This window comes from Nesoenas mayeri (assembly GCF_963082525.1).
Source record: "Nesoenas mayeri genome assembly, chromosome: 1".
NCBI lineage: Eukaryota > Metazoa > Chordata > Aves > Columbiformes > Columbidae > Nesoenas > Nesoenas mayeri.
This window is the reverse complement of record NC_137541.1, coordinates 85598957-85621874: the sequence shown is the minus strand read 5'-3', so window position 1 is coordinate 85621874 and position 22918 is coordinate 85598957.

Genomic DNA, 22918 nt, shown 5'->3' with positions numbered 1-22918 from the left:
CAAAAACCACGCCCTTGACCGTTTCTGATTCATCTACCACGGACTCCTGTTCCTACTCCCCCACCTTCTCCTTGGACAACAGGTCTTGCTGATAATGCCTTGACTGTTCCTTTTCTCTCTTATTATTAACTTTCCAGGCTGTTTCTAACATAACATCCAGATCTCGTAATTGTGCCCCCTCCAGTTTCTGTAATTTCTTTCGAATATCATCTTGAGACTGTCCTAAGAAAATTAAAGCTAACTGAGCCCTTGCTTGTTCTGTTCTTGCTTGTTCTCCATAGAAACACATGAACACACTCACACAGGAACACACTCATTCTTTGCAATCTACTGTAGCTCCTTCTGCAGTGTGTACAGCAATATTTATTCATGCTACTGGAACACACTTCCCATTCTCCATTCCCCATTAGGATTTGCATGCTGGCTTCTCTCCCATTTCTCTCAGCCTATTATCTACCTATGCTTTCCCAAATCTCAAGGATGGCATACGAAAGATTTTCCAAAATGATTGTAGCTCAACATCACATATGTTTCTAGAAGCATAACCAGAGGATTTTTTCTGTTTTTCTTTCTTTCTTTTTTACCTGGTGAGCTGGAAGTACTGGGTGTGCAGTCACTGTCATCCAGCCACGTAGTCTGAACCTTTGAATCCTGTTTTGGAAGGCCCTTAAGAGAGCACCTCAGCTCCTGGAGAGGGCAAAGAAGACGTGTTTTAATAAAGCACTTGGTAAAATCAGGGAGGGTAGCCTGTTAGAGTTCATACACCCACCCTGTCATTCTCCTCTTCCTCAGATGTTTCATTTTCCCTCAAACTACTACAGCAACTGCCTACACTGGATGAAGAACGTGAGAATGGCTGCATCACGCAGTATCCTGAAGTCTGACTCCTGAGCATTCTGTGAAATGTAAGCATTCAACATTATCAGGCTTATTGTTACACATAGGCTTGCACTTTTTGTGACATAACTTTACCATATAGTAGTCAGCAACAGGAAATTATTCATCCACAGCTAGTTTTTCCAATTCTGGTGAACTGGCTTGCATTCCTTAATTTCTAGTTGCTACTTCATTTAGTAGAAACACCACTTCTTGTTTCCATGCTGGATAACTATAATCAAAGGACAAGACTGAATTTTTAAGTCACAGACCTAAGTGTCTTCAAGCAGAGTGAGTCAAACCACCTGCATTTAAGCACTGTTAACCTCTAGACATTCATTAAAATCAACAGATGCCTTCACTTTGGAGATTAGAGATTTTAGAAGCCTAAATACAACATGTTGAGGTGTTAAACTGAGTATAAAGGCAAGGCACTACCCAGCCTCGGCCACCCACATCCACTCTCAGCCTATTGTGTTTGGTCTGGTGAAATTCCAGACAGTACAAGGAAGCTATAAAAGCACACTTTTCATGTCGTAGAGCTTATGAATTGTTACTGCTATGTTTCCAGACAGTTTTAACAGGAGGAGTAAGGAAAACTTAGAGACATTAACCAGTATTATAGAATTATTAACTAAGAAAATTCAAGGAAGCAATGGGAAGGCACAAACAAATTACTGAGATCTGCATTATTTTAGGATGTCTCAGTGCCAAGCCATTAGGATTGAGTGTCAAGCTCTTGCACAGACATGTCAGAAAGGTCCTCCTGCTTACAGATAGGAACATACCTAGGTGAGGATGCCCTTCCTGGTGATTTTGTATGTGCACAGCTGCCAGTAGCCAGGCTCCTGTAGGTCCATCCCACTAGACTTTTAGCTCCCACGGGGCCATTACAATAGGAACATTCAAAGCAAAATCTATTGGATCACTTGACTACCACTCTCTCAAATGTCATGGTCACTGAGATAGCCATGATATATACCATGTTTCATATCTGTCAAAAAGGACCCTTTAGGTCAGCTTCTCCCAGCTCAGAATTTGGGATCCACTGCTTACAGTCATCTAGGAGAAAGAGCAGTTCATGAGGCTGATAAGCTCACATGGTGGAAGGATTCACGCTGCTGCTCCAAACCAGTCTGAACTACTAGTCTGTTTTCAGTCCCCCCAAAGTGTTACAGTGGGGTTTCATGTGTTGCACCTAAGTTTCATCGCTAAAGTACGCCATACCATACCTAGTGTACTCCTGCAAAATACTTCACGTGGTAGTCTGCAAAATAGTTCTTCAGTTTCTGGTGGTCAAAAACTATATAAAAATGTACTTTCCTGGTAGTGCATCTTTGCTGTTGCTAAGCTGCATTATGCTGGGATGTGATCCTATCTAGGATACTTCAGGACTTAATGGAAACTATACATTTACATTTACAAGATTCCAGAGCAGCCTGTCTCTAAATCCAGGACTGCAGCTGACTTTCTGGAACAGCTTGCCACATCTGATTTTTTTCATGAGAACTTGGATGAGACCTGTGGCAAAAAGGGCACTGAGTACTTTGTAGTAAGGCATGTCCCTTTCTCAGGGTAAGGCTGGAAGGAGTTGCTGACCAATCAGTGATTCCATGTCCTGCATTCTCTCTTATCCTTTGCTGCCAGAGCTAGCATCTTAAATGGTCTATATCTCCTAGCTGTGCTCTCATCCTCCACCAAAATTTTGGACACCCACCTAAACCAAAAACTAGTATCACAAAAACATATTTACCAGAACTCTGCACCTTGGCTGTGACAACATTTTGGGTAGTCGCACAGCTGAATTACTGCAGATAGTCACCAGCCTGCAATTCTTATGGAGCTTTGGATCTATCTGGAAGGAAGGCCCTTCCTTATCAGACTTGGCACCTGGAGCAACACAGAGGCCTGGCTCTAGAGCATTTCCCGAAAGTTTCCTAGAGCAGCCCCAGTCCTGAGAAAGGGACATGCCTTACTACAAAGTACTCAGTGCCCTTTTTGCCACAGGTCTCATCCAAGTTCTCATGAAAAAAATCAGATGTGGCAAGCTGTTCCAGAAAGTCAGCTGCAGTCCTGGATTTAGAGACAGGCTGCTCTGGAATCTTGTAAATGTAAATGTATAGTTTCCATTAAGTCCTGAAGTATCCTAGATAGGATCACATCCCAGCATAATGCAGCTTAGCAACAGCAAAGATGCACTACCAGGAAAGTACATTTTTATATAGTTTTTGACCACCAGAAACTGAAGAACTATTTTGCAGACTACCACGTGAAGTATTTTGCAGGAGTACACTAGGTATGGTATGGCGTACTTTAGCGATGAAACTTAGGTGCAACACATGAAACCCCACTGTAACACTTTGGGGGGACTGAAAACAGACTAGTAGTTCAGACTGGTTTGGAGCAGCAGCGTGAATCCTTCCACCATGTGAGCTTATCAGCCTCATGAACTGCTCTTTCTCCTAGATGACTGTAAGCAGTGGATCCCAAATTCTGAGCTGGGAGAAGCTGACCTAAAGGGTCCTTTTTGACAGATATGAAACATGGTATATATCATGGCTATCTCAGTGACCATGACATTTGAGAGAGTGGCAGTCAAGTGATCCAATAGATTTTGCTTTGAATGTTCCTATTGTAATGGCCCTGTGGGAGCTAAAAGTCTAGTGGGATGGACCTACAGGAGCCTGGCTACTGGCAGCTGTGCACATACAAAATCACCAGGAAGGGCATCCCCACCTAGGTATGTTCCTATCTGTAAGCAGGAGGACCTTTCTGACATGTCTGTGCAAGAGCTTGACACTCAATCCTAATGGCTTGGCACTGAGACATCCTAAAATAATGCAGATCTCAGTAATTTGTTTGTGCCTTCCCATTGCTTCCTTGAATTTTCTTAGTTAATAATTCTATAATACTGGTTAATGTCTCTAAGTTTTCCTTACTCCTCCTGTTAAAACTGTCTGGAAACATAGCAGTAACAATTCATAAGCTCTATGACATGAAAAGTGTGCTTTTATAGCTTCCTTGTACTGTCTGGAATTTCACCAGACCAAACACAATAGGCTGAGAGTGGATGTGGGTGGCCGAGGCTGGGTAGTGCCTTGCCTTTATACTCAGTTTAACACCTCAACATGTTGTATTTAGGCTTCTAAAATCTCTAATCTCCAAAGTGAAGGCATCTGTTGATTTTAATGAATGTCTAGAGGTTAACAGTGCTTAAATGCAGGTGGTTTGACTCACTCTGCTTGAAGACACTTAGGTCTGTGACTTAAAAATTCAGTCTTGTCCTTTGATTATAGTTATCCAGCATGGAAACAAGAAGTGGTGTTTCTACTAAATGAAGTAGCAACTAGAAATTAAGGAATGCAAGCCAGTTCACCAGAATTGGAAAAACTAGCTGTGGATGAATAATTTCCTGTTGCTGACTACTATATGGTAAAGTTATGTCACAAAAAGTGCAAGCCTATGTGTAACAATAAGCCTGATAATGTTGAATGCTTACATTTCACAGAATGCTCAGGAGTCAGACTTCAGGATACTGCGTGATGCAGCCATTCTCACGTTCTTCATCCAGTGTAAGCAGTTGCTGTAGTAGTTTGAGGGAAAATGAAACATCTGAGGAAGAGGAGAATGACAGGGTGGGTGTATGAACTCTAACAGGCTACCCTCCCTGATTTTACCAAGTGCTTTATTAAAACACGTCTTCTTTGCCCTCTCCAGGAGCTGAGGTGCTCTCTTAAGGGCCTTCCAAAACAGAATTCAAAGGTTCAGACTATGTGGCTGGATGACAGTGACTGCACACCCAGTACTTCCAGCTCACCAGGTAAAAAAGAAAGAAAGAAAAACAGAAAAAATCCTCTGGTTATGCTTCTAGAAACATATGTGATGTTGAGCTACAATCATTTTGGAAAATCTTTCGTATGCCATCCTTGAGATTTGGGAAAGCATAGGTAGATAATAGGCTGAGAGAAATGGGAGAGAAGCCAGCATGCAAATCCTAATGGGGAATGGAGAATGGGAAGTGTGTTCCAGTAGCATGAATAAATATTGCTGTACACACTGCAGAAGGAGCTACAGTAGATTGCAAAGAATGAGTGTGTTCCTGTGTGAGTGTGTTCATGTGTTTCTATGGAGAACAAGCAAGAACAGAACAAGCAAGGGCTCAGTTAGCTTTAATTTTCTTAGGACAGTCTCAAGATGATATTCGAAAGAAATTACAGAAACTGGAGGGGGCACAATTACGAGATCTGGATGTTATGTTAGAAACAGCCTGGAAAGTTAATAATAAGAGAGAAAAGGAACAGTCAAGGCATTATCAGCAAGACCTGTTGTCCAAGGAGAAGGTGGGGGAGTAGGAACAGGAGTCCGTGGTAGATGAATCAGAAACGGTCAAGGGCGTGGTTTTTGGAATGTTCAGGGAATTCCTTTGGGACCTGTTGTAAAGCTTGGTTCAAATCAATGTGCTTATTGTAAGCAGCAAGGACACTGGAAAAACGAATGCCCAAACTGTCCCGGTTCCATGAGTTGGGTACCAAATGCAGTAGGAAATGCAGTACAAACTATGGTGCTGGGGGAGTATAGTAATGACAGCTGACTATATGAAAGCACAAAAATGGATACCCAGAATAAGGAGCCCTTAGTGACGGTACAAGTGGGAGACCAGGATGTGAGATTTTTTGTGGACACAGGGGCTACCTATTCTGTGCTAAATTCCTTACAGGGAACAGTAGGTCATAAAACGACAACGATTGTTGGTGCCACAGGGAAGGAAGAAGTACGGCCATTCCTACAACCCTTAGATTTGTGTTTTGGAGGAAAGGAATTAACCCACAAGTTCTTATATGTTCCAGACTGTCCAGTTTCCCTTTTAGGACGGGATTTATTGACCACATTGGATGCCGTAATAACATTTGAGGATGGAAACCTGGTAATGAAAATTCCAGAATCTAAGGTAGGACAAATTCTGTTATTAAAAGAAAACCTGGTAGTGAAAATACCACAAGCAGTGGAGGAGGCTGTGATGGACTGACATACCTGGGAAATCAAAAACAGCCCAGCCTGTAAAAGTGGAACTGAAGGAAGATGCCAAGCCAGTACAGTTGAGGCAGTACCCACTGAAACTAGAAGCTAGGTTAGGAATAGTACCTCTAATTGAAAAATTCTTGAAATATGGTATTCTAGAGGAATGTGAATCAGAATATAATACTCCAATTTTTCCAGTAAAGAAACCTGATGGTAGTTATCAATTAGTCCAAGATTTGCGGGCTGTAAACCAGATCACTAAGGACATTTATCCGGTAGCTGCAAATCCATATACCTTGTTAACATCTGTGAAAGAGAAATATAAATGGTTTACTGTACTTGATTTAAAAGATGCCTTCTTCTGCATACCCCTTGACCATGAAAGCAAAAATTCCCATTGCCTTTGAATGGGAAAATCCACACAATGGGAGGAAAACTCAATTAACCTGGACACGCCTTCCACAAGGGTTCAAGAATAGCCCAACCATCTTTGGAAATCAACTAGCCAAGGAACTCGAGGAATGGACTACAAAAGGTCATATCATGATCCCTCGACAATGGTATTTGTTGCTACAATATGTAGATGATATTCTGATTGCGACTATGGGAAAAAGGATAGAAGTGTTTGTATCCCATATGGTGACAACAGTATTGGAACAAAAGGGGGGCCATTGGCTTTCCTCAAGCAGAATGATGAAATACCAGGTAATTCTGACAGAACAAGATGATGTTGTTCTAAAAATTACTAACCTAATGAATCCTGCGGAGTTTTTGGGTGCAGGTACTGAAGAAGGAGATCTGGAACATGATTGTGTGGAAGTCATCGAATACACCCATGCAAGTCGTCCTGATTTGAGAGACACCCCGCTGGCAGAAACTGACTGGGAACTCTTTACTGATGGCAGTAGCTTTGTGGGAAGTGGAGTACGGTATGCAGGATATGCGATCACTACTGTCAAGACAGTAATTGAGGCCAAACCCTTACCACCAAACACCTCAGCACAAAAAGCGGAATTAATCGCCTTGACTAGGGCATTGGAACTCAGTGAGAACAAGAAAGGTAACATATGGACTGACTCAAAATATGCTTTCGGAGTTGTTCATGTGCATGGAGCCTTTGGAAAGAGTGGGGACTGCTCTCTTCACAAGGAACAAACATTAAATACCAGAAGGAAATACTGAACTTGATTAATGCCATTCAGAAACCATCACAAGTTGCTATAATGCACTGTAAAGCTCATCAAAGTGGAACATTGAAAATTATTGGGGGAAATCAGCTTGCTGATCAAACAGCTCGGTTGGTGGCACGGCAAGTGAGAACAATGGTGGGTCTTGTCTCCCAGAAGGTAAGAGCAATTGATTTATTACCTTCAGAGCCACCTAAATATTCCATAGAAGATGAAAAACTTGTAAGTCTAGTAAGAGCCAGCAAGAATAATTCTGGGTGGTATGTAACCACCAATGGACAAGTTGTGGTGCCAAGCACTATTATGAGAGGAATACTTCAGACAGAACACCAGGAGTGTCACTGGGGTGCAGAAGCATTGGTAACTTATCTAAGGAAACAAATTATCTCGGTCCAGATGTTAACAATGGCAAAGTCTATTACAGCTAAGTGTGAAATTTGCTTGAAAAATAATCCTCTAGTAAAAAGAAAAATAGAAATGGGGAAAATTAAGACAGGCATGCAACCCGGGGATTATTGGCAAATAGATTACACGGAACTCCCCAGAACTCGTGGATGTAGATATCTACTCGTTGTGGTGTATACCTTTTCTGGATGGCCAGAAGCCTTCCCTTGTCACACCAACCAAGCAAAAGAAACTGTGAAATGGTTATTAAAAGAAATAATCCCTAGATTTGGGGTACCAATAGGAATATCATCCGATAGGGGGCCCCATTTTGTGGCACAACTGATAAAGGAGGTTAGCAGATGTTTAGGGATTCATTGGCATCTGCATACTCCCGGGAGGTTTTCTCGGTAAGGACCAGCTGATTGTTTCCAGGGTTTAAGGTGTTTAGGTGCAGAGGGTTCTGTTTCCGAAGGTGCAAGACACGGCACATCCAATTCTAAAGCGTTACTGCTACTGTTTTCTATAGCCATACACGTGCCCTCCGGTGGCCACTGTACTTCACTAGGCAGGTCATATTCAGGCCACCGGCGAGTACAATATTCAGTTAATTTCTTTTTACTCATTGATTGTCCGAATCCACCCTCCTTCCAATGTTTCAACAGGCAATCTAATGGTGACATCTTTGTATTGCACGTATCAACACAGAAGGATATAGATAACTAACGCAGAAAGATAACACAGGTAACTTTACCAGAACAACAGTAAACACGGATCAAATCACCAGTTTCAACAGTAAATACAGATTAAATCACCAGAACTACAGACCAGGTGCTGAGCAGCACTAATAACCAGACCAGGTGCGCACAAATTACCAAACCAGACCAGGTGCCGAGCCTGCGGCACAAATAACCAGACCAGACCAGATGCCGAGCCCGCAGAGGTTTCCCTCTGGCTGACGGACGGCTGCCTAGGCAATACCCCGGGAGCTCCCTGCCCAACTGAGCGTGGCTTTCGCTGCGTCTGACCGGCAGGCTACCAGATGCCTGACCAGCAGGCTACCAGACCAAAACCAGACCAAGTGAGTAGCCAATAATCCAGATAAAGCACCTTCTTACCAGTCAGAGGTCCGTCATGAGCAGCAGAGGGTCAGTCGCATCCGATGCACTCCCCAAGAATACCTCGGTGCTAGCCGGAGCAGGATCGAGACGTGACCCACCTCAGCAGCCCACGAGGTCCCACCTGGGTCGCCAAAATGTTAGCAATAAGGACACATAACCACAGGCGTAGTTATATGCGGTGCTTTATTTGAGCGCTGGGAAACCAGGGGTTCGCACCCAAAGCTGGCTTCCCTGCTCAGTTTATGTTACACAGTATTTATACAGTCCATTCACATACATATTCGTATATTCATTAAGATACGTAACGGTTACTCAACATTGATTGCAACATCGATTGCAACATCTTGGAACTATTTTGATCATGTGCAGTGTCCTCTGGTGGTCTTTCAGGGGGTCTTCAGGATGAAGTAAGTAGTCTTCATCACTTCTGTCCCTTTCACCTTTGGGTACTGCACAGGCGAGCTACTTCTATAGCTAGATAACTGCTGACTTGCTCAACCTCCGGAGATACTGCATGTACTTCTCCTCACTCTATGCGTATTTAGGCTAAGATAAAGCTAGGTTGTTAAGATAAGAGTATACTCGAACACGATATGCTTGAACATCCTTTCAGGGACAGTTTACAAAACTGATTCATCATTTCAGGAACATTTTGTAAAACTGGTTCTGTTACTAACACACACATAGGATTCCTCACCGAAAAACACGCAGAAGCCTTTCCACAAGCTTCTAGGTATATGCGCCCATACGTGCACGCATACGCAGCTAGAGAAAAGCACCTACCTTTTCATGCACACTTCTGCAAGCACGCCCTCTCACTTCTACTTACAGGAGGACGTACGAGAAACGCACTTTCATGCTGGAGGGTAAACACGTCTGTTTAAGATGGAGACACTGCACACACGTACACATGGCTTCACATTTGGAGGGTACCCCCAGATATGCTCCTGTTTTGGGATCAAACTGTGTGTGAATGAAGTTGTGCTTATAAATACTCGTCTGTCCACGTGCGTGTGCCTGGTTGTGGGTTCCATTCATGTTTGAGCTTAAATGAGTGTACAGCTGTGGTGTTTGTTGGAACGCTTCTGCATCTCTCCAGTTGTACAGTCCTGCATTTCTCATGTGGACAGACGCAAGGGAGCTCTGCTAGGAAAGAATCAGCGACAGACATAGGCAGAACTGAACGCTGAGCCATGGTACTTCTCATCCATGGCAAATGCTTCACAGTCACCTGAGGAAAGACACTTAGCAATCAACCTACAGGAGAAACGGAACAGAACATGTCATAACAAGAAAGTGCAACAGAGCATCTCTTCACAAGCTTGTCCCTGATCTATAGCTGAAGGCAAACACTTGTGTGCTTGTGTGAGAGGCAGTGTCTTTCCTGTCACCGTCTGGTAGTTTTGCACAGTCACAGGTGCTGGCACGACTGTCAACGTCTAGGATACCTGCAGACTTGACCCAGTGCTTGTGGAGACAGTGTCCCTGAAAGTCTCTGTGTGCCTTAGCGCCTGCTGAATCCAGCCATTTCTCAACCCGCATGTGAGTCCCTCTTTCTCTCCACACACATGGGTGTTTATTTCGTCTCCTGTGTGCATCTGCACTGGTGTTGTGCTCCAGTGAATGTGTCTGCTGACACTTTGTGTGTGTTGGTTGTGCCTGTGTGCAACAGAACAATCATGACACCTCAAGTGAACAGAGAAAACGGGAATCATCTAGGTAGAGGAGACAAAGGCAGAACAAGGCAGGATTGAAATGTGTTTATGTAGACGCTTTCCCTGTGCTGACTTTTCACAGTTATACCAGAAAAAAATCCGAGAGGTAGCCCTACCCGAGAAACGCTTCCAAAGAGGTCATTTAGCGAAAGAACAGCAGAGCCTGTGCGATATGACTGCACGTGTAGCCATTCGTGTATCAAACGTCTGCATAGAAATTTGTCAGTCTGCACAGACATAGACGTGCTTGTACTTTTATACACGACGGTAGTGGTGCATAATTTTGAACGGAGTCCCGTGTTTGTATACGCTTGTGAGACGGTCCGATGGGGTGTACAGGCTCGTGCGTTTATTTGGAGTCTTATTTATACAAGAGCTGAAGCATGTGCACAACTGTGAGTGTTTGGGGAAGAGTTTCTGCATATATGGAGCTGACCTCTCCCCTGCTTGCGTGTGGACACAGATGCGATAGGAATGGAAGCTGCTGAAGCAATATAGACTGTGGACAAGGTACAAAGGACTTACCCATCCTCAAGCAATGCCATGATACCTGCTCTCTAACCACCTGCAGAACGAAGGGATATTTTTCAAATTTTAGATCCTCCAGCACGAGGACGTGCGGATAGAAGATTAAGTTGTATAGAAGCAGGGTTCTTAGCTTATATTTGACTAGAAATTAATAGATCTACTGGATGTAAGGAACTAATAATTTTCTTCGTGTAAGTGTGTACCAGTTGCGCTTCAGAGGAGAACTGCCAGCGTGGAGAGGTAGATCGTCAGACAGATAAAAAGACCCTCAGAATCTCCGCCGAAACAGACTGCATGTCCTGCAATTGACGCTAGATAACATCAGTAGCCTGCTTTTAGGCCATTCTTTCTCCTGTAGACGCTTGGTATGTGAAAAATTGCCCCAAATTGTTATGAATATGCAAGAATTGGAGCCTACTGCTTTCCCTTTTCTTTTCCGCATGCACACATAGGCTCCCTCACCGAAACGCAGGCAGAAAGAAGCCTTTCCACAAACACACAGATGTGTGCAAAAGCTACCGCCTGCGTGCTCATGCAGCTACGGAAAAGCACCTACCTGTTCCCACAGTGATATAGAATGTTTCCAAATAGGTCATTTAGCCAAAGAAGAGCGGAGCGTGGTATCAGGGAAAAATCATATCTGAAGGACCTTGCGCTAATTCCTGCTAGCAAGGAAAGGCTTCTAACTTCAGCACCTCTTCTTCCTCTCTATTTCTCTTTCAGACTATGTTCCTTCTTTCCTTTACAATTGCCTAGGACGTGCTCCCCTCCATTCCAACCCGGCTCATCAGCCCTTCTGGGATACTCACACTTGTGCACCTGCTGCAGCTCTTGTAGAAAGAAGTTTCACACACGCTCATTCCATCCTTGCAATCATAAATCGAGCTGAACACACATGCACGGTTGTGATCTCACACCATTCTACACATACCATTTCCTATACACCTATACAGAGCCACAAAATCCCAAGGTCTCACAGACCTTCCAAGAGCACATAGGCTTGTCTCTGATCTATAGCTGAGGGTAAACACTTGTGTGCTTGTTGGAGATCATCCGTCTTTCCTGTAAGTGTTGGAGTGTTTCGCTCAGGTCTAATGTGCTCAAGCTCGATAATCAAGGTCTAGGATATCTGCAGACCGGTCCCTGCTTGTGTAGAGACAGTGTGCCTGAAAGTCTGTGTTCGTTAGCGCCTGCTGTATCTAACCGTCGCTCCATACTCGTCTGAGTCTTTCCCTCCAAAATCATGGGGGTGAATTTCGTCGCACATGTGCATCTTGCGCTAGTGTTGAGCTCAGCTGAGTGTGTGTCTTGACGCTTGGTGTGCGTTGGCTGTGCCCGTGTGTAACACAGCACAGTCAGGAGTGCGCAAGTGAACAGAGAAAAGGAAAATCGCATAGGTAGAAGCAACGAAGCAAAACCGATTCAGGATTGACGTTTGCTCGACAGAGACAGATTCCCCGCGCTAACATTTCACAGTTACACGAGAAGAAAGCTGAGCGGTACATCGACCGGAGAAATGTTTCCGCAGAGGTGATGTAGTGAAAGAACAGCAGTGTGCGCGGCAGTCAGGACTGTGCCTGAAAAGCGCCAAAACCCGCAGAGCCTGCGTTCAAAAGCTGGTGGCGATGTGACTACACTGAGGCACGTTCCCGTGTCTGCGACTGTATAGAGTGCTGTTTCATGTTCACACAAAGGCTCACGGTCCGCTTTTTCTTCTGTGTGTGCACACGCGTTTCCGTTGTCTCTTCCGAACACCGGTACCTCTGTGCGTGCAGAACGACGTGGTCAAACGCATCTGCCTGTGTTTTGGTAAACAATGGAGTGTACGTGTTCGGACAGCGGCATCTCCGCAGACGTCTCCACAGACCCAGTTCTGAAAGCCCCGCACCCTTGGACTGAACGTAGAAACAACCAATTGCATCGGTGTGCGCAATCACATATTCAAGACGGACGTCTTTAATCTCACAGAAACACTACTGTATTTGCATTCAAGCATGTATCCGAAACGATGTGTGATCAGATGAGCTGCCGGTATTTGCTCTGTTCTGCATGCTTCGTTGTAGCTCTCTTGACGGCCGCAGGCTTATCGGCTTGCTTTATACGACTGTGTAAAGGGATAGCTTGAGAAAGCTTGCCTTTTGCCTACTTCAGCGCTGGAAACTAGTTGCTACGCCTTCCCTTTTTCCCACGTGCACACACACGATTCCTCACCGAGAACCACGCAGAAACCTTTCCACAATCACCCAGCTGTGTGCACACATCGACACGTGCACGCACACGCAGCTAGAGAAAAGCACCTACCTTTTCACGCACCGATGAGTAAAGCAAACGCCTGGCCACACACATGCACACTTCCACAAGCGCGCCCACTCCCGTCTCTTGACAGAAAGACGTACGTGAAATGTAGTGACATGCTCGAGGGTATACAAGTTTGTTGATGTGTAGCGTACTGCAAAAAAGCATACGTGCGTGCACGAGAATACACCTTTTAAGGATATCTGCAGAAATGCGCCTGCTGCTCGGGTTTGTGACACACGTGCTCTCCTACGGGGTTTGTGTCACACACATTGTCCATGGCGGTTTGTGACACACACACTGTCTAATGGGGTTTATGACACACGCACTGTCCAAGGGGGTTTGTGAAATACACACTGTCCATGGGAGTTTGTGATATGAACACTGTCCAATGGGGTTTGTGACAAACACGCATTCCAAAGGGGATTGTGACACACACGATATCCACGGGTGTTTGAGACACACACGCTGTCCAATGGTTTTTTGACACATGCACTATCCAGGAGAGTTTGTGACACAGACGCTGTCCAATGGGGTTTCTGACACATACACTGTTTAGAAGGGTCTGAGACACACACAGTATGCTGTGGGTTTTGTGACACACACACTGCCCGGGGGGGTTGTGATACATACCCTGTCCAAAGGGGATTGTCACACGCATGCAGTCTAATGGGGTTTGGAACACACAAACACTTTAATGATGCTTGTGACACACAAGCTGTCCAGGGGCGTTTGTGACACAAATGATGTCATATCGGTTTTGTGAGACACAAGCTGTCCAGTGGAGTTTGTGAGACACACACGGTCCATGGCGGTTTATGACACACACGCTGTACAATGGGGTTTGTGAGACACACACGGTCCATGGCGATTTGTGACACACACACTGTCCAGCGGGGCTTTGTGACATGCACACAATCCAATGGGGTTTGTGACACACAAACTGTGCAATGATGCTTGTGACACACACACTATCCAAGGGTGTTTGCGACACACACACTGTCCAATGTGGTTTGTGACACACACACTGTCCATGGGAGTTTGTGACACATACACTGTTCAATCGGGTTAGTGACACACACACAGACCAACGAGGTCTCTGACTGACACGCTGTCCAATTGTGTTTGTGACACACACTCTATCGAATGGTGTTTGTGACACACACACTGAACAAAGGGGTTTGTGACACACACACTGTCCAATAGTGTTTGTGACACACACACTGTCCAATGGGGCTTGTGACACACACACAATTAAATGGGATTTGACACAGACACACTGTCTAATGGTGTTTGTCCCTCACACATAGTCCAATGGGGTTTGAGACACACACACTGTCTAGGGGGGTTTGTGACACACTCGCTGTCCAATGGGGTTTGAGATAGAGACGCTGTCCAGGAGGGTTTGTGACAGACACACAGTCCAATGGGTTTTGAGAAAGAGACACTGTCCAATGGGGTTTGTGAAACACACAATGGCCAATTGTGTTTTTGACACACACGTTGTCTAACGTGGTTTGTAAAAAGCACACTGTCCAATGGGTTTTGTGACACACACACCCTATCCAGGGGGGTATTTGACACAAACACAGTCCAACGGGGTTTGCGTCACACACACTTTCCAATGGGGTTAGTGACAGACAGGCTGTCAAGGGTTGTTAGTGACATACACGCTGTCAATGGGGTTTATTACACACATGCTGTCCAGGGGATTTGTGACACGCATACTGTCCAATGGGGTTTGTGACACACACACACACAGTCCAAAGGGGTTTGTGACAGAGACACTGTCCAATGGTGTTTGTGAAACACAGACTGTCCAATGGGGTTTGTGACACACACACAGTCCAATGGGGTTTGAGACAGAGACACTGTCAAATGGTGTTTGTGACACACACGCTGTTCTATGGGGGTCTGTGACACACACAGTCCAACGGGGTCTGTGACTGATACGCTGTCCAACGGGTTTTGTGACACACACACTCTGTCCAAAGGGGTTTGTGACACATACACTGTCCTATGGGTTTGTTAGACACACGTTCTCCAATAAGGTTTGTGACACAGATGCTGTCCAATGGGGTTTGTGTCACACAGACGGTCCATGGTAGTTTGTGGCACACACAGTGTCCAAGAGGGTTTGTGACACACACAATGTCGAAGGGGGATTCTGACACACACACTGTGTATTGGGGTTTGTGACACACACAATGTAAAACGGCGACTGTTACACACATGTAGTACAAAGGGGTTTGTGACATACTCGCTGTCCAATGGGGTATGTGACACACACAGTGCTCAGGGGTGTTTGTGACACACACGCTGTCCAATGGGGTTTGAGACACACACACTGTCCAGGAGGGTTTCTGACACACGCACCGTCCAATGGTGTTTGTGACACACACACTGTCCAATGGGACTTGTGACACACACACAGTTGAATGAGATTTGAGACAGACACACTGTCTAATGGTGTTTGTCACACACACAGAGTCCAATGGGTTTTGAGACACACACACTGTCTAGGGGAGTTTGTGACACACTCGCTGTCCAATGGGGTTTGAGAGAGAGACACTGTACGGGGGTGGTTGTGACAGACACACAGTCCAATGGGGTTTGAGACAGAGACACTGTCTAATGGCGATTGTAACACACAGACAGTCCAATGGGGTTTGAGACATAGACACTGTCCAATGGTGTTTGTGAAACACACACTGTCCAATGGGGTTTGTGACACACACGTTGTCTACGTGGTTTGTAACAAGCACACTGTCCAATGGTTTTTGTGAGACACACATTATCCAGGGGCGTCAGTCACACACACACTGTCCAACGCGGTTTCTGACACACACTTTCCAACGGGGTTTTTGGCAGACACGCTGTCCCATGGGGCTTGTGGCACACACAGAGTCCAAACGGGTTTGTGACACACAGACTGTCCCATAGGGTTTGTGACACACACGCTGTCCAGGGGTGGTTGTGACACACACGCTGTCCAATGGGGTTTGTGACACACACCCTGTCCAAGGGCGTTTGTGAAGCAGATGCTGTCCAATGGGTTTTTGTCACACAAACGGTCCATGGCAGTTTGTGACACACACAGTGTCCAAGGGGGTTTGTGACACACATACTGTCCAATGAGATTTGTGACAGACACGCTGTCCAGAAGTGTTTGTGACACACACACTGTACAATGGGGTTTGAGACACACACAAGGTCCAGGAGGGGTTGTGACACACACACTGTCCAAAGGAGTTTCTAACACACATTGTCCAATGGGGTTTGTGACACACACACACTGTCCAATGGGGTTTGTGACACACATACTGTCCAATGAGATTTGTTACACACACGCTGTCCAGGGGAGTTTGTGACACACACGTTGTCCAATGGGGTTTGTGACACAGACGCTGTCCAATCAGGATTCTGACGCACACTCTTTCCAATTGGGTTTGTGACACACACACAGTCCGGGGAGGTTGTGACATACACACACAGTCCAATGGTGTTTGTGACACACACACTGTCCAATGCGGTTTGTGACACACACTCCGTCTAGGGGATGTGTGGCATACACGCTGTCCAATGGAATTTGCGACACACGCGCAGTCCAAAGGGACTTTGTGACACGCACACAGTCCAATGGTGTTTGTGACTCACATGCACTTCAATGGGGTTTGTGACACACACACTGTCTAGGGGGGTTTGTGACACACTCGCTGTCCAATGGGGTTTGAGATAGAGACGCTGTCCAGGAGGGTTTGTGACAGACACACAGTCCAATGGGGTTTGAGAAAGAGACACTGTCCAATGCGGTTTGTGATACACACACTGTCCAATGGTGTTTGTGACACACACGTTGTCTAATGTGATTTGTAAAAAGCACACTGTCCAATGGATTTTGAGACAAATACACCCTATCCAGGGGGGTATTTGACACAAATACAGTCCAACGGGGTTTGCGTCACACACACTTTCCAATGGGGTTAGTGACAGACAGGCTGTCAAGGGTTGTTAGTGACATACACGCTGTCAATGGGGTTTATTACACACATGCTGTCCAGGGGATTTGTGACACGCATACTGTCCAACGGGGTTTGTGAAATACACGCTGTCCAATAGGGTTTTTGACACACACGCTGTTCAATGGGGTTTCTTATACACACTCTGTCCAATGGGATTTGTGACATTCACACTTTCCAATGGGGTTTGTGACACACACCCTGTCCAGGGGCGTTTGTCACACATACGCTGTCCAATCGGGTTTGTGATACATACTCTGTCCAATAGGGTGTGTGACACACACAGTGTCCAGGAGGCTTTGTGACACACTCACAGTCCAATTGTGTTTGTGAAACACACACTGTCCAGTGAGGTTTATGACACACTTGTTGTCTAATGTGGTTTGTGACAAACACACTGTCCAATGGGTTTTGTGACACACACGCTGTCCAGTGGGGTTTGTGACACACACGCTATCCCACGTGATTTGTGACACACACACTGTCCAGTGGGGTCTGTGACACACACACTGTCCAATGCGGTTTCTTACACACAATTTCCAACGGGGTTTTTGACAGACACGCTGTCCAATGAGATTTGTGACACACAAACAGTCCAAAGGGGTTTGTGACAGAGACACTGTCCAATGGTTTTTGTGAAACACAGACTGTCCAATGGGCTTTGTGACACACACACTCTGTCCAAAGGGGTTTGTGACACATACACTGTCCTATGGGTTTGTTAGACACACGTTCTCCAATAGGGTTTGTGACACAGATGCTGTCCAATGGGGTTTGTGTCACACAGACGGTCCATGGTGGTTTGTGGCACACACAGTGTCCAAGAGGGTTTGTGGCACACACAGTGTCCAAGAGAGTTTATGACACACACAATGTCGAAGGGGGATTCTGACACACACACTGTGTATTGGGGTTTGTGACACACACAATGTAAAACGGGGACTGTTACACACATGTAGTACAAAGGGGTTTGTGACATACTCGTTGTCCAATGGGGTATGTGACACACACACTATCCAATGGGGTTTGTGACACACATACTGTCCAAAGAGATTTGTTACACACATTCTGTTCAGGGGGGTTTGTGACACACACGCTGTCCAATGAGGTTTGTGACACACACATTGTCTACGTGGTTTGTAACAAGCACACTGTCCAATGGTGTTTGTGACACACACACTGTCCAATGGGGCTTGTGACACACACACAATTAAATGGGATTTGAGACAGACACACTGTCTAATGGTGTTTGTCTCACACACACAGTCCAATGGGGTTTGAGACACACACACTGTCTAGGGCGGTTTGTGACACACTCGCTGTCCAATGGGGTTTGAGATAGAGACGTTGTCCAGGAGGGTTTGTGACAGACACACAGTCCAATGGGTTTTGAGAAAGAGACACTGTCCAATGGGGTTTGAGAAAGAGACATTGTCCAATGGTGTTTGTGAAACACACACTGTCCAATGGTGTTTGTGACACACACGTTGTCTAACGTGGTTTGTAAAAAGCACACTGTCCAATGGGTTTTGTGACACACACACCCTATCCAGGGGGGTATTTGACACAAACACAGTCCAACGGGGTTTGCTTCACACACACTTTCCAATGGGGTTAGTGACAGACAGGCTGTCAAGGGTTGTTAGTGACATACACACTGTCAATGGAATTTATTACACACATGCTCTCCAGGGGATTTTTGACACGCATACTGTCCAATGGGGTTTGTGAAATACACGCTGCCCAATTGGGTTTTTGACACACATGCTGTTCAATGGGGTTTCTTATACACACTCTGTCCAATGGGATTTGTGACATTCACACTTTCCAATGGGGTTTGTGACACACACGCTGTCCAGGGGTAGTTGTGACACACACGCTGTCCAATGGGGTTTGTGACACACACCCTGTCCAGGGCCGTTTGTGAAGCAGATGCTGTCCAATGGGTTTTTGTCACACAAACGGTCCATGGCAGTTTGCGGCACACACAGTGTCCAATGGGGTTTGAGACACACACACTGTTCAGGATGCTTTCTTACACACATGCTGTCCAATGGTGTTTGTGACACACACACTGTCCAATGGCGCTTGTGACACACACATTGTCCAATGGGGTTTGAGACACACACACTTTCCAATGGTGTTTGTGAAACACACACTGTCCAATGGGGTTTGAGACACACACGTTGTCTACGTGGTTTGTAACAAGAACACTGTCCAATGGTGTTTGTGGCACACACACTGTCCAATGAGGCTTGTGACACACAGACAATTAAATGGGATTTGAGACAGACACACTGTCTAATGGTGTTTGTCTCACACACACAGTCCAATGGGGTTTGAGACACACACACTGTCTAGGGGGGTTTGTGACACACTCGCTGTCCAATGGGGTTTGATATAGAGACGCTGTCCAGGAGGGTTTGTGACAGACACACAGTCTAATGGGGTTTGAGAAAGAGACACTGTCCAATGGGGTTTGAGAAAGAGACATTGTCCAATGGTGTTTGGGAAACACACACTGTCCAATGGAGTTTCTAACACACATTGTTCAATGGGGTTTGTGACACACACACACTGTCCAATGGGGGTTTGAGACACACATACTGTCCAATGAGGTTTGTTACACACACGCTGTCCAGGGGGGTTTGTGACACACACACTGTCCAATGGGGTTTGTAACACAGACACTGTCCATTCGGGATTCTGATGCACACTCTTTCCAATTGGGTTTGTGACACACATACAGTCCGGGGGGGTTGTGACATATACACACAGTCCAACGGTGTTTGTGACAAACACACTGTCCAATGCGGTTTCTTACACACAATTTCCAACGGGGTTTTTGACAGACACGCTGTCCAATGAGATTTGTGACACACAAACAGTCCAAAGGGGTTTGTGACAGAGACACTGTCCAATGGTTTTTGTGAAACACAGACTGTCCAATGGGCTTTGTGACACACACACTCTGTCCAAAGGGGTTTGTGACACATACACTGTCCTATGGGTTTGTTAGACACACGTTCTCCAATAGGGTTTGTGACACAGATGCTGTCCAATGGGGTTTGTGTCACACAGACGGTCCATGGTGGTTTGTGGCACACACAGTGTCCAAGAGGGTTTGTGGCACACACAGTGTCCAAGAGAGTTTATGACACACACAATGTCGAAGGGGGATTCTGACACACACACTGTGTATTGGGGTTTGTGACACACACAATGTAAAACGGGGACTGTTACACACATGTAGTACAAAGGGGTTTGTGACATACTCGTTGTCCAATGGGGTATGTGACACACACACTATCCAATGGGGTTTGTGACACACATACTGTCCAAAGAGATTTGTTACACACATTCTGTTCAGGGGGGTTTGTGACACACACGCTGTCCAATGAGGTTTGTGACACACACATTGTCTACGTGGTTTGTAACAAGCACACTGTCCAATGGTGTTTGTGACACACACACTGTCCAATGGGGCTTGTGACACACACACAATTAAATGGGATTTGAGACAGACACACTGTCTAATGGTGTTTGTCTCACACACACAGTCCAATGGGGTTTGAGACACACACACTGTCTAGGGCGGTTTGTGACACACTCGCTGTCCAATGGGGTTTGAGATAGAGACGTTGTCCAGGAGGGTTTGTGACAGACACACAGTCCAATGGGTTTTGAGAAAGAGACACTGTCCAATGGGGTTTGAGAAAGAGACATTGTCCAATGGTGTTTGTGAAACACACACTGTCCAATGGTGTTTGTGACACACACGTTGTCTAACGTGGTTTGTAAAAAGCACACTGTCCAATGGGTTTTGTGACACACACACCCTATCCAGGGGGGTATTTGACACAAACACAGTCCAACGGGGTTTGCTTCACACACACTTTCCAATGGGGTTAGTGACAGACAGGCTGTCAAGGGTTGTTAGTGACATACACACTGTCAATGGAATTTATTACACACATGCTCTCCAGGGGATTTTTGACACGCATACTGTCCAATGGGGTTTGTGAAATACACGCTGCCCAATTGGGTTTTTGACACACATGCTGTTCAATGGGGTTTCTTATACACACTCTGTCCAATGGGATTTGTGACATTCACACTTTCCAATGGGGTTTGTGACACACACGCTGTCCAGGGGTAGTTGTGACACACACGCTGTCCAATGGGGTTTGTGACACACACCCTGTCCAGGGCCGTTTGTGAAGCAGATGCTGTCCAATGGGTTTTTGTCACACAAACGGTCCATGGCAGTTTGCGGCACACACAGTGTCCAATGGGGTTTGAGACACACACACTGTTCAGGATGCTTTCTTACACACATGCTGTCCAATGGTGTTTGTGACACACACACTGTCCAATGGCGCTTGTGACACACACATTGTCCAATGGGGTTTGAGACACACACACTTTCCAATGGTGTTTGTGAAACACACACTGTCCAATGGGGTTTGAGACACACACGTTGTCTACGTGGTTTGTAACAAGAACACTGTCCAATGGTGTTTGTGGCACACACACTGTCCAATGAGGCTTGTGACACACAGACAATTAAATGGGATTTGAGACAGACACACTGTCTAATGGTGTTTGTCTCACACACACAGTCCAATGGGGTTTGAGACACACACACTGTCTAGGGGGGTTTGTGACACACTCGCTGTCCAATGGGGTTTGATATAGAGACGCTGTCCAGGAGGGTTTGTGACAGACACACAGTCTAATGGGGTTTGAGAAAGAGACACTGTCCAATGGGGTTTGAGAAAGAGACATTGTCCAATGGTGTTTGGGAAACACACACTGTCCAATGGAGTTTCTAACACACATTGTTCAATGGGGTTTGTGACACACACACACTGTCCAATGGGGGTTTGAGACACACATACTGTCCAATGAGGTTTGTTACACACACGCTGTCCAGGGGGGTTTGTGACACACACACTGTCCAATGGGGTTTGTAACACAGACACTGTCCATTCGGGATTCTGATGCACACTCTTTCCAATTGGGTTTGTGACACACATACAGTCCGGGGGGGTTGTGACATATACACACAGTCCAACGGTGTTTGTGACAAACACACTGTCCAATGCGGTTTGTGACACACACTCCGTCTAGGGGATGTGTGGCATACACGTTGTCCAATGGGATTTGCGACACACACGCAGTCCAAAGGGACTTTGTGACACACACACAGTCCAATGGTGTTTGTGACTCACATGCACTTCAACGGGGTTTGTGACACACACACACAGTCCAATGGGGTTTGAGACACACATACTGTCCAATGAGATTTGTTACACACACGCTGTCCAGGGGGGTTTGTGACACACCCACTGTCTAGGGAGGTTTGTGATAAACTCCCTGTCCAATGGAGTTTGAGACAGAGACACTGTCACGGGGGTTTGTGACACACACACAATCTTATGGGGTTTGAGACAGAGACACAGTCCAATGGTGTTTCTGAATCACACACTGTCCAATGGGGTTTGTGACACACACACAGTCCAAAGGGGCTTTTTACAGAGACACTGTCCAATGGTGTTTGTGAAACACAGACTGACCAGTGGGGTTTGTGACACACACCCAGTCCAATGGGTTTTGAGACAGAGACACTGTCAAATGGTGTTTGTGACACACACGCTGTTTAATGGGGGTCTGTGACACACACAGTCCAACGGGGTCTGTGACTGACAAGCTGTCCAATGGATTTTGTGACACACACACTCTGTCCAAAGGGGTTTGTGACACATACACTG